General features: G+C 35.9%; 1 long non-coding RNA gene across 1 annotated transcript; it reads right to left on the bottom strand.

The window, feature by feature from the left end:
- Positions 1-204: 204 nt before the first annotated feature.
- Positions 205-9,533, bottom strand: LOC132508121 (uncharacterized). The gene is made up of 3 exons (XR_009536433.1): positions 9,377-9,533; positions 7,402-7,461; positions 205-295 (listed from the first exon to the last, which is right to left on the bottom strand). It is a non-coding gene; the product is annotated as an uncharacterized LOC132508121 (long non-coding RNA).
- Positions 9,534-12,250: the final 2,717 nt, after the last annotated feature.

Below are 12,250 nucleotides of genomic sequence, written 5' to 3'. Positions count from 1 at the left end.
CCAAGTTTCTCTGTCTACTACTCTGTTGTGATTGAAGGGTGATTGACAAGATGTTGTTCTTCTTTATGACTAGAGAGAAATAGAACAGTATTACATTATGCTTTACACTTTACAAATTGCCAGTAGGTTTTATTTTAATTAGAAGATTGGTAGAAAAAGAAAGGAATCAGAAAAGTATTATGACCTGTGGAATATAATAAATATCTTGGATTCTTTGAAGTTTGCTGACAGTTCTGTTGTGCTTTGACAATTTCCCTTTTTGCTGCTTTTTATAAAATGTATTTGTTCCTCCACCCTGCAAGAAAAATAGGAGTTAATTACATGTGGTATACCCAAAACAGATAAAAAACTTCACCCAGCTGTGTTACCTTAGGCAAAATCATTATTCACTATAGGTTTCAATTACTTTATTTGCAAAATCAGAGTGCTGGACATCAGCTCTAAAATTCTTTGTCTGTGAGGATAATCCAAGGAGATGGAAAACCTCGCACAGATACAATTACAAACCCGCAAGCTGTATTCTATTATGGATAACTTAAAGCAGAAAATTCATTTCAGTAGCGTGCACTGCATTGCAGCAGTTTGGAGTGAACAATAGGATACATTTTCATAGATATAACTGGGAACGTGAAGGAGCACTGGTTTTCTTGTTCCCATGGAAATATAAACTCAATTAAAATTCTATTCTCATCTTTATGGAACTATGCACAAGAATCCAAAACTCAAGAATGATACTGAGAAACCTGCTGAGCTTTGTAATAGCCCATGCTCTTCTGCACTGATTTAATTCAGCTCTTATTAATCAGAAATGTACAACATAATGGCTTCTGGAGTATTTCCAAATTATGTATTACTAAACATCAGCTGGCACTGAATCAGAATTTCCCAGGGTGTGGCCCTGGTCTATGGATTGTTTTGGATGGTCCATGGGTGAAAACATTAATTTAATGAAATTCAGCTTCCAGACATAATCTGCAGTGAATTAAAAAAAGAGAGAGAATAGAATCAAGATATTTTTTACAATAAAAAGGTTAATATCCACAAAGAGCGGTCCACAATTAGTTATTGTCATTTGTTGGAAAATTTTCATACTAGCTGTACAAAATAATGACTATGATAGAAAGTGGGATTTTAAGTTTTTGCAAAGAACAATTTACCCACCTATGCAGCAGCTATAATAAATACCAGGCTTCGAAGCAGCCTATCTATTAAAATAACTTTGTCACAATGTTCATTGCAGCACTATTTACAATAGCCAGGACATGGAAGCAACCTAAGTGTCCATCGACAGATGAATGGATAAAGAAGATGTGACACAAATATACAATGGAATATTACTCAGCCGTAAAAAGAAACAAATTTGAAATATTTGTAGTGAGGTAGATGGACCTAGAGTCTGTCATACAGAGTGAAGTAAGTCAGAAAGAGAAAAACAAATACCGTTTGCTAACACATATATGTGGAATCTGAAAAAAAAAAAAGTGGTTCTGATGAATCTAGGGGCAGGACAGGAATAAAGACAGACGTGGAGAATGGACTTGAGGACACGGGGAGGTGAAAAGGTAAGCTGGGATGAAGTGAGAGAGTGGCATTGACATATATACACTACCAAATGTAAAGTAGCTAGTGGGGAGCAGCTGCATAGCACAGGCAGATCAGTTTGGTGGTTTGTGACCACCTAGAGGGGTGGGATAGGGAGGGTGAGAGGGAGACACAAGAGGGACGGGATATGGGGATATATGTATACATATAGCAGAAACTAACACAACATTGTAAAGCAATTATACTCTAATAAAGATGTTAAAAAAATAATTTTGTAAGGAAAAGATAAACAATTTGTGAAATATAAGCTCAAAGGAGGATGATTTCCATTAATATCTGTTGGATGCTTATCCAGGTCCAGACACCACGCTAGAAATTTTTAATAGATTCTTTCTAGTCATTATCAGTTAATTCTCCATTAAAAGATGAAGAAACGGAATCTAAGTCTTTTTTTTTTTTTTTTTTTTTTTTGGCGGCGTTGAGTCCTCGTTGCGGTGCACGGGCTTCTCGTTGCAGTGGCTTCTCTTATTGCGGAGCACAGCGCGTGGGCTGCAGTAGTTGTGGCGCACAGCCTTAGTTGTTCCGCGGCATGTGGGATCTTCCCAGGCCAGGGACCGAACCCGTGTCCCCTGTATTGGCAGGCAGATTCTTAACCACTACCCCACCAAGGAAGTCACAGAATCAAGGTATTTAACAGAGGCTAAATACTTCCCCAAGGGCTTGGAATTAATAAATAGCAAAGCCAATGCACTTGAAGTCAGGTCTTATGATTGCAAATTTGGCTGGATATGATTCCAGTGATGTCATTCACCATTATTTGGAATTATATGCACAGAAAGAAAAAAAAGTTTTCATTGTGCTACTACTTCTGCTGTTGATATAGACTTTGGTGGTATTATAGAAAGTGTACCCCTAAAACAAAGAGAATGAACAAAGAGAAACGCTTTTGTTCTGTAGCCATCCCCAAAAAGAGAAGAAATGTCCAGTAAACAAAGTGCTTAGAGATCCTTCCTACCTCCCCACTGTGGCACGTGGAGATAGAGTGAACCAGTCTGGCTTTCCTGAAAGTGCTATTTGAATGTGGGCATGGGTGGGATTTGACCACAAATATGGGCAGGTACCAAAGTGAGAACTGAATGCAAGGCGTTGAGTGAAAGACCAAACTGAACGATCAGGAGACCCTGAAGATGATTAGGTAGTGGGAAGTCTTTTATGGAAAAGGATCAAAGAGAGCATTAGCTGGAGAGAGATGTGTCACCATCCTCGAACCCATTTGGACAAAAGGGAAGAATAAATTCTCATTCTCCTCTATGAGGTCTGTTCAATCATTGCATCAAAAAGGAAGAGAGCATTATTTATATGTAATAAGACAATCAAGTACAGAGAATAATGTAAATAAGACCTGCTTTTATACATGTATTCAAGCCCCTAAATCAAAGCAGAGTCATCATCAGCATTCATTGGTTTTATAGTTAAATGTTTCTATATATATACCAAGTGTATCTTTCTCTTAAAGAGTTTAAAATATTTTGGATGGATTTATTCCTAGTCCCACAAAAATCTATGGATCAGCCTGGTTGCCTCACTACTATTATTCCATGAACCACTTTAAGATGCCTAATATATGGGGGTGGATCAGTAGTCGATCATGGGCTTTTAGAAATGAAAAGGATGGGCAAAAACAACCTTGATTTACAGATGAGGAAATTCAACTCAGAGGGAGTGAGTGATTTCCTGATGGTCCCAGTAGCAGAGCCGTGCTTGAAATACTGATGACTCCTACTTCAGCGGTCTGTCTGTTTTTTCAGGGATTTTCAACACATGTTCCACCAAGCTTAGAGATAAGCTATGTAGGCTGCTGCCTCGGCTGGGAGTTGAATTTGTTAACTGCAGCCACCAATTCCAGGTTCCCAAGGTGGCATCTGCCTTCAGCAGATGTGTCAGCTGCTGGTGTAAAGCAGATTAACTCAAGCAGTCTTTAGATGAAGACTGGGCAGCAATTTGTCATTTCCAGCATACACCCTTTAACGAATCTGATTTTAGTTAACATTCTCCATTTGTAATTCTGCAACAGAACCACCATGTCTTAGTATTAGCTTTATGCATCTTAATATTATCACTCATAAATTTCACATTGAAAGAAGTAAAGCAATGAGAAAGTGTCAGTGGGATTCCCTGATCTTATTTTATTCCCCCATTATCTAAAAACACTAACTTTAGATAACGAGGAAAATAATAATTGAAGACCAAGCTGCAGAATACTGAAAGTCAAAATTCTTCAGAACTGGGTGCTCAATTGCAGGATATAGTGTCTACTACTATTAGTTAGAATCCATCAATCTATAATATGTTCATAGTTACACTTAATTGTTTCATATCTCTAAGACTCTGAACTCTTCTGTTACAGAAGTCATTTTGTTTTATTTTTTATTGTAGTAAAATATACATAGCATAAAATTCAGCATTTTAGCCATTTTTAAGCATACAGTTCAGTGACATGAATACATTTACATTGTGTAACTGTCACCACCATCCCTCTCCGGGGCTCTATTTTCCTAAGCTGAAACTCTATGCCCATTAAACAATAACTCCTCACTTTCTCTTCCCCTCAGTCTCTGGCAATCACCGTTCTACTTTCTGTTTCTATGAATTTGACTATTCTAGGTACCTCATAAAAGTAGAATCATATAGGATTTGTCCATTCTTCAAGTTTCGTTCACGTTGTACCATGGGTCAGAATTTTCTTTCTTTTTAAGACAATAGTATTTCATAGTATGTATATACCGTATTTTGTTTATCCATTCATCTGTCGATGAACATGTGGGTTGCTTCTACCTTTTGGTTACCTAGAATAATGCTGCTATGAAAATGGGTGTACAAATATCTCTTTGAGGGTCTGCTTTCATTTATTTTGGGTTTATACCCAGAAGTGGAATTGCTGCATCATTTGGCAATTCTATTTTTAAAAGTTTGAGGAACCACCACACTGTTTTCCACAGCAGCTGCACCATTTTACGTTCCCACCATGAGTGTACAAAGGTCTAGTTTTTCCTAACCTACATCCTCTCCTACAATTGCTATTTCTGTTTTGGGTTTGTTGTTTTCTTTTTAATAATAGTGACCTTAATGGGTATAAAATTATATTTCATTTTAGTTCTAATTTATATTTCCCTAATGATTAGCGATGTTAAGTTTGTTCATGTGCATATTGGCCATTTATATATTTTCCTTGGAGAAATGTTGAGACCTAAGAGCTCTTTATATATTCTAGATATCAATCCCTTATCAGACATATGATTTGCAAATATTTTCTCTCATTCTGTGGTTTGCTTTTTCACTCTGTTGATAATGTCCTTTTTGATGTAGCCTAATTTACCTATATTTTTCTTTTGTTGCCTGTGCTTCTGTCATTTATCCAGGGAATCATTGCCAAATCCAAGATCATGAAGATTTGCCTTATGTTTTCTTCAGAGAGTTTTATAGTTTTAACTCTTATATTTAGGACTTTGATCCATTTTCAGTTGACTTTCAATACAGTAAAAGGAAAGGATCCAACTCTGTTTTTTTTTTCATGTGAATAGCCAGCTTTCCCTACAACATTTGTTGAAGAAGAGGCTGTCCTTTCCCTATTGAATGGTTTTGATATCCTTATCAAAGGTCATTTGACCATATGTGTGAGGGTTTATATCTGGGTTCTTCATTCTACTCCATTGGTCTATATTTCTGCCTTTATGCCAGTACCACACTGCTTTAATTACTGTAGTTTTGTAGTAACTTTCAAAATCAGGTGGTGTGAAATCTTCAAATTAGTTTCCCTTTTTCAAGACTGTCTTTGCTCTTTGGGGTTCCTTAAGCTTCCATAGAATTTTAAGATGGATTTTTTTGTTTCTGCAAAAACATTCTTAGTAGTTTGATAGGGATTACATTGAATCTGAAGATTGCTTTGAGTACTATTGTCATCTTAATATTATTTCTTTCACTCCATGAACACAAAATGTCTTTCTGTTTATTGTTGTCTTCTTTAATTTCTTTCAGCAATATTTTCTAGTTTTCAGTGTACACATTTTTTGCCTCCTTGGTTTAGTTTATTCCTAAGTATTTTATCCTTTTTTATGCTATTGTAAATGGAATTATTTTCTTAGTTTTCTTTTCTGATTATTCACTGCTAGTGTATAGAAATTCAACTGATTTTTTTCATGTTGATTTTGTATTCTGCCACTTTGTTGAATTTGTTTAACAGTTGTAATGTTTTTGGTGTGTGTGTGGAATCTTCAGGATTTTCTACATATAAGATTTCTTATCTGTGAACAGAGATAATTTCACTTCTTTCTTTCCAATTTGAATGCCTTTTAGTTTATATTTTTTCTTGCCTGATTGCTTTGGGTAGGACTTCCAGTACATTTTGAACAGAAATGGTGAAAGTGGGCATCCTTGTCTTATTCTTGACCTTAGAGAAAATCTTTTAGTATTTCCCCTTTAAGTATGTTAGCTATAGAGTTTTTATATATGGCATTTATTATGTTGAGGTTGTTTCTTTTATTATGGAGATTTAAGAAGCCAAGGGAAGAACCATTCCTACAAGATAATTTATTTTGTTTTGGTTTCACTGAATTGAAATCTGGCCATGTCCAATGTATGATTAAGAGAACTGGCATAAATTGTACTGGCTGAGGCAATTAAACCTGACCTTCAAGGATAGAGCAGGAAAGCATAAGGGGGAAACTTGAGTCCCCTGCACACCTCTTCCACTGTTTTGATTAGTGAAAAATTTTACCAAAGACAGTTGTAATTTTATTCAATAAGAAGCACTAAGGGCATAAATTCCTCGGGAATGAAAAATTGGATCCCCTCACAAGACAAAGAACCTTAATCAATCAAGATCCTAGCCTAAAGCTAAGGGAAAATGACTGAGTACTGTAATGAAGGAAGTCATAAATAAACCAGCATACCTAGTGGTAGAAATAACTAGTGGGATAAATGAAAACTGTAACCTCTACCTGTGTTTCTTAACTTGTTCTAGTGTATAACTAGTTCTACCTCTACTCTTTACTCATCCTATAATATTTTATTACAGTGTATTGAGAATGTTAAAGTTCCATTTGGTTTATAGTTTGTAGCATATCAAAAAATCTTGTGCAGATTAGGAGGCAAGGATAATCCTGGGTAGACCCCGATATTGGAGAACAAATTTAGAAATCACAATCCCTGGGAATGGTACTTCAAGCAAAGTGGGTAAGCTCCCATTTGAGAACGGAGACTATAGCTGTATATAGGACTGCAGCATAATAGCATATAGAATGGAATTTTCCCCACTGCACCCAGTTGAAGAAAATGATATGTTAAGCATTCTATATTATAAAAATAACTAAGGGTTGCTCTTTCGTTAAGAATTCCGAGCAAACAACACAAATAGCACTGACATCACCAACCAGAATCCCAATCTCTCTTTCCTACCCCTGCCCTGCAAACCACCATCACAATCCTATAAAAGACCGAGCAAAGGAGAGCAGGAGAAAGTAAGAGTCATATGATGAAAAACAACTCCCTTCTCTTCCTGAAGCCACATGTATGTTGGGAGGAAAGGTAACGAGGGTGATGGATCTGAGAGAAAGAACCTTGACAAATACAGGTGGGGGGAACCTCAGTTTATATTTAGATTACATTCCATTAAATTAATTTCACCATTCAAGAAACATTTACTGAGCTCTTAATCAGGCACTGTGCTAATTTCTGAGAATGACAATGAAAAACATAAAAATTTAGACAATGGGAGAGATGTACCAGTGAATAAAACAATTACAACACAGTGTGATAAAAGCATGTGCAAAAGGATGGAAAGCACAGAGGAAAAGGACTCACCATCTGTCCTACCGGGTCAGGGCAGAGGAGGCTTCCTGGGGAGGTGTTACTCAAATATACCTTGAAGAGCAAAAGTTGAATTATGAGACAGAAAAGATCGAAATAACGATTCTCAGGAGAGAAAAATAGAAGTAGAAGGAAATTTATGTGTTGAGGAGCCTTTCTTTTAATCTACATAGCTTGAATTTTGTTCTGAAGGAAAACCTCTGAGATGATTTAAGCAGAGGAAGGACGTGGTGCTTTACGCATTTCACGTGGATCACTCTAGCAGCACTTTTAAACATGAATAAAGGGGGTGGCCATTTTAAGGAGGGAAATCAATCAGAAAGATAAATCAATAATCAAGGCAGAAAGGGACCAAGGACTGGACTAATGAAGTGACTGACCTTGAGGCTGAAGTGGAGGAAGGGGCAGGTGTGCTGAGAATTAAGGAAGCATCCTTGAAACGTTTGGGGTTGGAGAAAAGGACAGTGATTCTATGGTAGTCCTAATTTTCCTTTGATCAGAACTTTCTATACCATATTTAACTGCTGTTAAAAGGAATGGACTTCCTATCATTTCTTGTTCAGAAGCAGAGACATTAATTTTATTGTGGAGTTATTGTAGTGCGTCTGGGAAGACACAGGTTCCAGAGTGACACTTATGTATTGTCATGGCTCCCAAACAGGCTGATGACACTGAGCACATTTCTCAACCTCCCCAGGCTCTAGCTTTCTCATGCACAAAATGGGAATAATAACGTTTGCCTTATTATTATGAGGTCACTGAAAAGAAAAATATGATAAATATGGTACTAGTCCATAAAATAACTAGTACACAGTCTGGTTGGCACATAATAGAGCTTCACAAAATGTTGGGTTTCTCCCTCTCATTTTTTCTTGCTATTAATAATTGTGTGTAGGACAATAATATGGTCATTATGCTAGCTAAATGTGTTATTTAAAATATTAGAAAGAGATTTACATATTTATATAAATATATAACATGTATATAATATATATTATATACATATTATATATTATACACTTTATATATAATATATTTATCTTCTATTTTTTCCAAAGCTCCATTAAAGAGACATTTGTAAACTATGTCATAGTTTTCAATTAGCACACAGAATCGTAACTTTTTGTGTACGTGTGTCTCTCCCTAGCTAGAGTATAAACTCCTGAGGGATTTCAAATATATAACATTCCCATTATAGGGCTTTTGTCATATATTTTGAGTCTTGTGCTCTACCAACTGAGCCAGCCAAGCCCTTCATATATTTTAAATTATATAAAGATGATAAATGCACAGAATTAGAAAGATAGTGATATGATCCTCTTTCTTGTTATGTAGCACAATCTCATATTTTTTTGCTTTGTAGGCATGTTGTTTGTGTCCCCAATCCTCAGTCCAATCCAGCCCCTGTTCCTGTAAGCAGCCATTTTCCTGCATCGAATTATTCCAAACTATCGTCTATATAAGTATGTGTGTGTGTGTGTGTGTGTGTGTGTGTTTCTTTAAACAACCCACAATATTGTTTGGCATATGCATTTTAAAATTGTATCCTACTTTTAATTCTTCCTCCTAAGTCTTTCATATGATTTCATGTTTCTGCACATACCGTTGGATCTTAATTAATTTATGGAAATTGAATTGATTGCTTTTGACTTATGTATGATAATGCAATGCATGTAGATACTGCATTTTACATATCTTTTCTCTGATTGGTAGATATTTATGTTTCTCCTTTGCCTTTTCATGCAACACCACCATGAATATATTTGTATGCATTTAATAAATTTCATACTAAAGTAGTAAGAGAAGTAATTATTCCTTCAAGTATCTGTCAAAGACAGAATGGAAAGGGTTTTTCTGTTTGGTTTTCCTTATTTAATAATTTTCACGAAGCTCACCAAAGTGAAAATGTTTCCATCAGCAGGCAAGAAAAACAAGAGAATTTATGAACTTTATCCATAAGAAACAGTACCTCGGTGGAGGAAGGTGGCACAAGGTATTATGTCTCCCTTCATATTCAGTACATTCCTGAAATTACAGAGAGAATCCAGTCAATTTTTCTTTTAAAGCATTCTGGAAGAGCTTCACAGAGGTAAAAGGAGAGGTAGCAGAGATTTTAGAACTACACTGTCCAATAGAGTAGTCGGAAGCTTCATAAGGACACTGAGTAGTTGAAATGTGGCTAATGTAACTGAGGAAATGGGTTTTTAATTTAAGTTGTAATGGAATTGAATTGAATTGAAATTTTAAAACTGACAGTTGCTTTTGTTATTAGAAAAATTTAAGTATGTTTGGAACAACTTCAGCATATCAATCTACTTTTTCAGCTATACTTATGTTTTATCTAAATACAGATCAAGTTTTTCCAATGAAATTTAGCTTCCAAAATTAGTTGCACTGTAAGTGTAATATACACACCAGATTGCAGAGCAAAAAATGTAAAATATACTATCACTAATTTTGTGTGTTGATTATATGTTGAAATGATGTTATTTTGGATATATAGGGTTAAATAAAATATATTATTAATTTAGTTCATCTTTTTACATTTTTAAATGCAACTACTAGAAAATTTAAAATACATATGTGTCTCACATATCTCCATTGGACATACTTCTTTAGAAGATATATTATCAAAATAGCTAATTTTGCTGGTGAGAAAACCAATCTTCAGAGAGGTTAAGAGACTTATCCAAGATCACACAGCTGGTCAGAGTCAGGACTAAGTTCAAAACCTCTGACTTCCAGTCCAGGTCTCCTAGAAAATATCTCAAAGATCACCTTGCTAATGTTGATCTACTCACCTAGATCTGAGGGGATTTGAAAAAATTCAGCAAAAACTCTCCATTTATGTTGCCTTATCTTTAGTATTTTTATATATCAAAAGAGTAATTCTCAGGAGAAACATCCAAGTTATGTTGTAATTATGTTTAATTTTAATTGGATAAGGTCCTATACTAATTTGCTGTTACATAAATTTGGGCTAGCTCAACAGATTTGTGAAAGTTTTCTTTGCCTTGATGATAGTTTTTTTTTCATTTTTATTTTTTAATAAAAAGAGAACATTAATTCTTTCTTCCTTTCATCTGGAAGGTGAATAACTGCAATTCCTTTGTGTTGACTGCCTGTTATTGCTATTGCATAACAGTCGTAAATGGAAGAATCATGCATTGGCAAATATATTGCAGTCTTCATAATGTCCAGAATGACTCATACCATCATTATAAAATGGCTAACTTTTACATTTCTAAGATGCAGTAAAAATATACTTTCCCTAAATGTTCATAGTTCCACTCCACATAACATCAAATGTGCCACAAGATTTTGTACAGAAATGCTCTATTAGTTTTCTAATTTGCAAGATTTCTGTATTCTTCCATTTTATAATTTCTCTTGCCTTCTCTCTACCCACCAAAGAAAATATAGTTGGAACTAGACTCCAAAGGCTGCTGAATGTTGCAATTAGTAAAGCTCAGGGCTGGAAACTGCTTTAATAATACTTAGACCTAAGGGAAAAAAGAGAGAGAGAGAGAAGAATGGCTTGTGTTGACTATGTTCATTTAACTAAGCTGAAACTATGTTTTGAAGAATTCCCATCCCTGTATGATTCTGAGTTAGAGTTGGCCCAAAGAGAAATTCACACAAAGGTTTAGAAGCCAGAAGTGAATTGCCATTTAAGGGTCTTTGTGATTAAGTGGTAAAAGATTGATGAAGAAGGGCCAGTAGCTTCCAGCTTGCCCTTACTCTTCACCCACCATGTCCATCTCTTCTTCCTGACTGCTGAGAGTGATGGCAAACCCAGGTCCACCACCAGGTACAAGGCAGCAGGATCCTGCATTCTTCTCCACCAGCAACTCTTTGCAGCCATACTCTGGGAACTAGATACCCCTGGCTTGCAACATTCAGTTGAAAACTCCAACTTGTCCACACATGCCAATGCATAACGTGGACTATTTGGGGTTTTTTTCCCTCTGATTTTCCAAGTCTATTTTTCAGACACTTACTTCTCCAGCTTCTCCCATATCTTTCCATAAATATGTAAGGACTCATTCCTTTGAAAGTTCCCTATTCTACAATCCTCAAACAGTGAATCCCTGATACAGTAATTCTTCAACTCTACTCCTCCCTTGCCTCAGTCATTGTGGAGGCTTCATGTTGAGATGATACAATAACAAGATCACAGCAGTCTAGACTGCTGAATAACCACATGGAGGGTAGTGTATCTTGAGTGTTGATGATGCCAACCAACATTTTCCTGTACAACAAATAACCTTTTTGTTCAGAAAAGCCATAATAATTTTGGAGTTTGCTACCATAATATTGCCTAGACTGACTTAAGGAATACAGCCCAGTGTATTACTGGATTAGAAAACAACTCACATATAATCCAGTGTCCTATCCAGTAGCTTAGTAGGTTTTCATTTCTCATTAACTTAAGTTGTCAATTTAAGCTGAGAAAAATGAAAAGATCTAGACACTAAGCAAACTAGACATATTTAAAAGGTACTGTGGTCTTTGTGAAATATCTACTCACAGATTTCACCCACAAACTAGTTTTTCTAGGATATTTGCTAGAGGACAAGCTACTTGAAGGAAAAGGCCATGGCTCACTCATCTTCACATCTAAAGCAACAAGCACCTTGCACAGGGAGCACAGCAGGCACAGGGAACAATGAAATAAGTGAACATATGAGTAATACACCCTGGGCCAAGAGACATATCTAATGTAATACCCTCGAAGCTGAGCTGTTTAAGATAATCACTCTGAGAAATGGGGGTATCTCAAGAATGGGAGAAGCATTTTACTAACCAGCTGCATGCTAGATGAAAGCTCATGTGAGTACCC

The sequence above is a fragment of the Lagenorhynchus albirostris genome, chromosome 17 (assembly GCF_949774975.1).
Source record: "Lagenorhynchus albirostris chromosome 17, mLagAlb1.1, whole genome shotgun sequence".
In the NCBI taxonomy this organism is placed as follows: domain Eukaryota; kingdom Metazoa; phylum Chordata; class Mammalia; order Artiodactyla; family Delphinidae; genus Lagenorhynchus; species Lagenorhynchus albirostris.
This window is presented reverse-complemented; position numbering and strand designations above follow the sequence as displayed.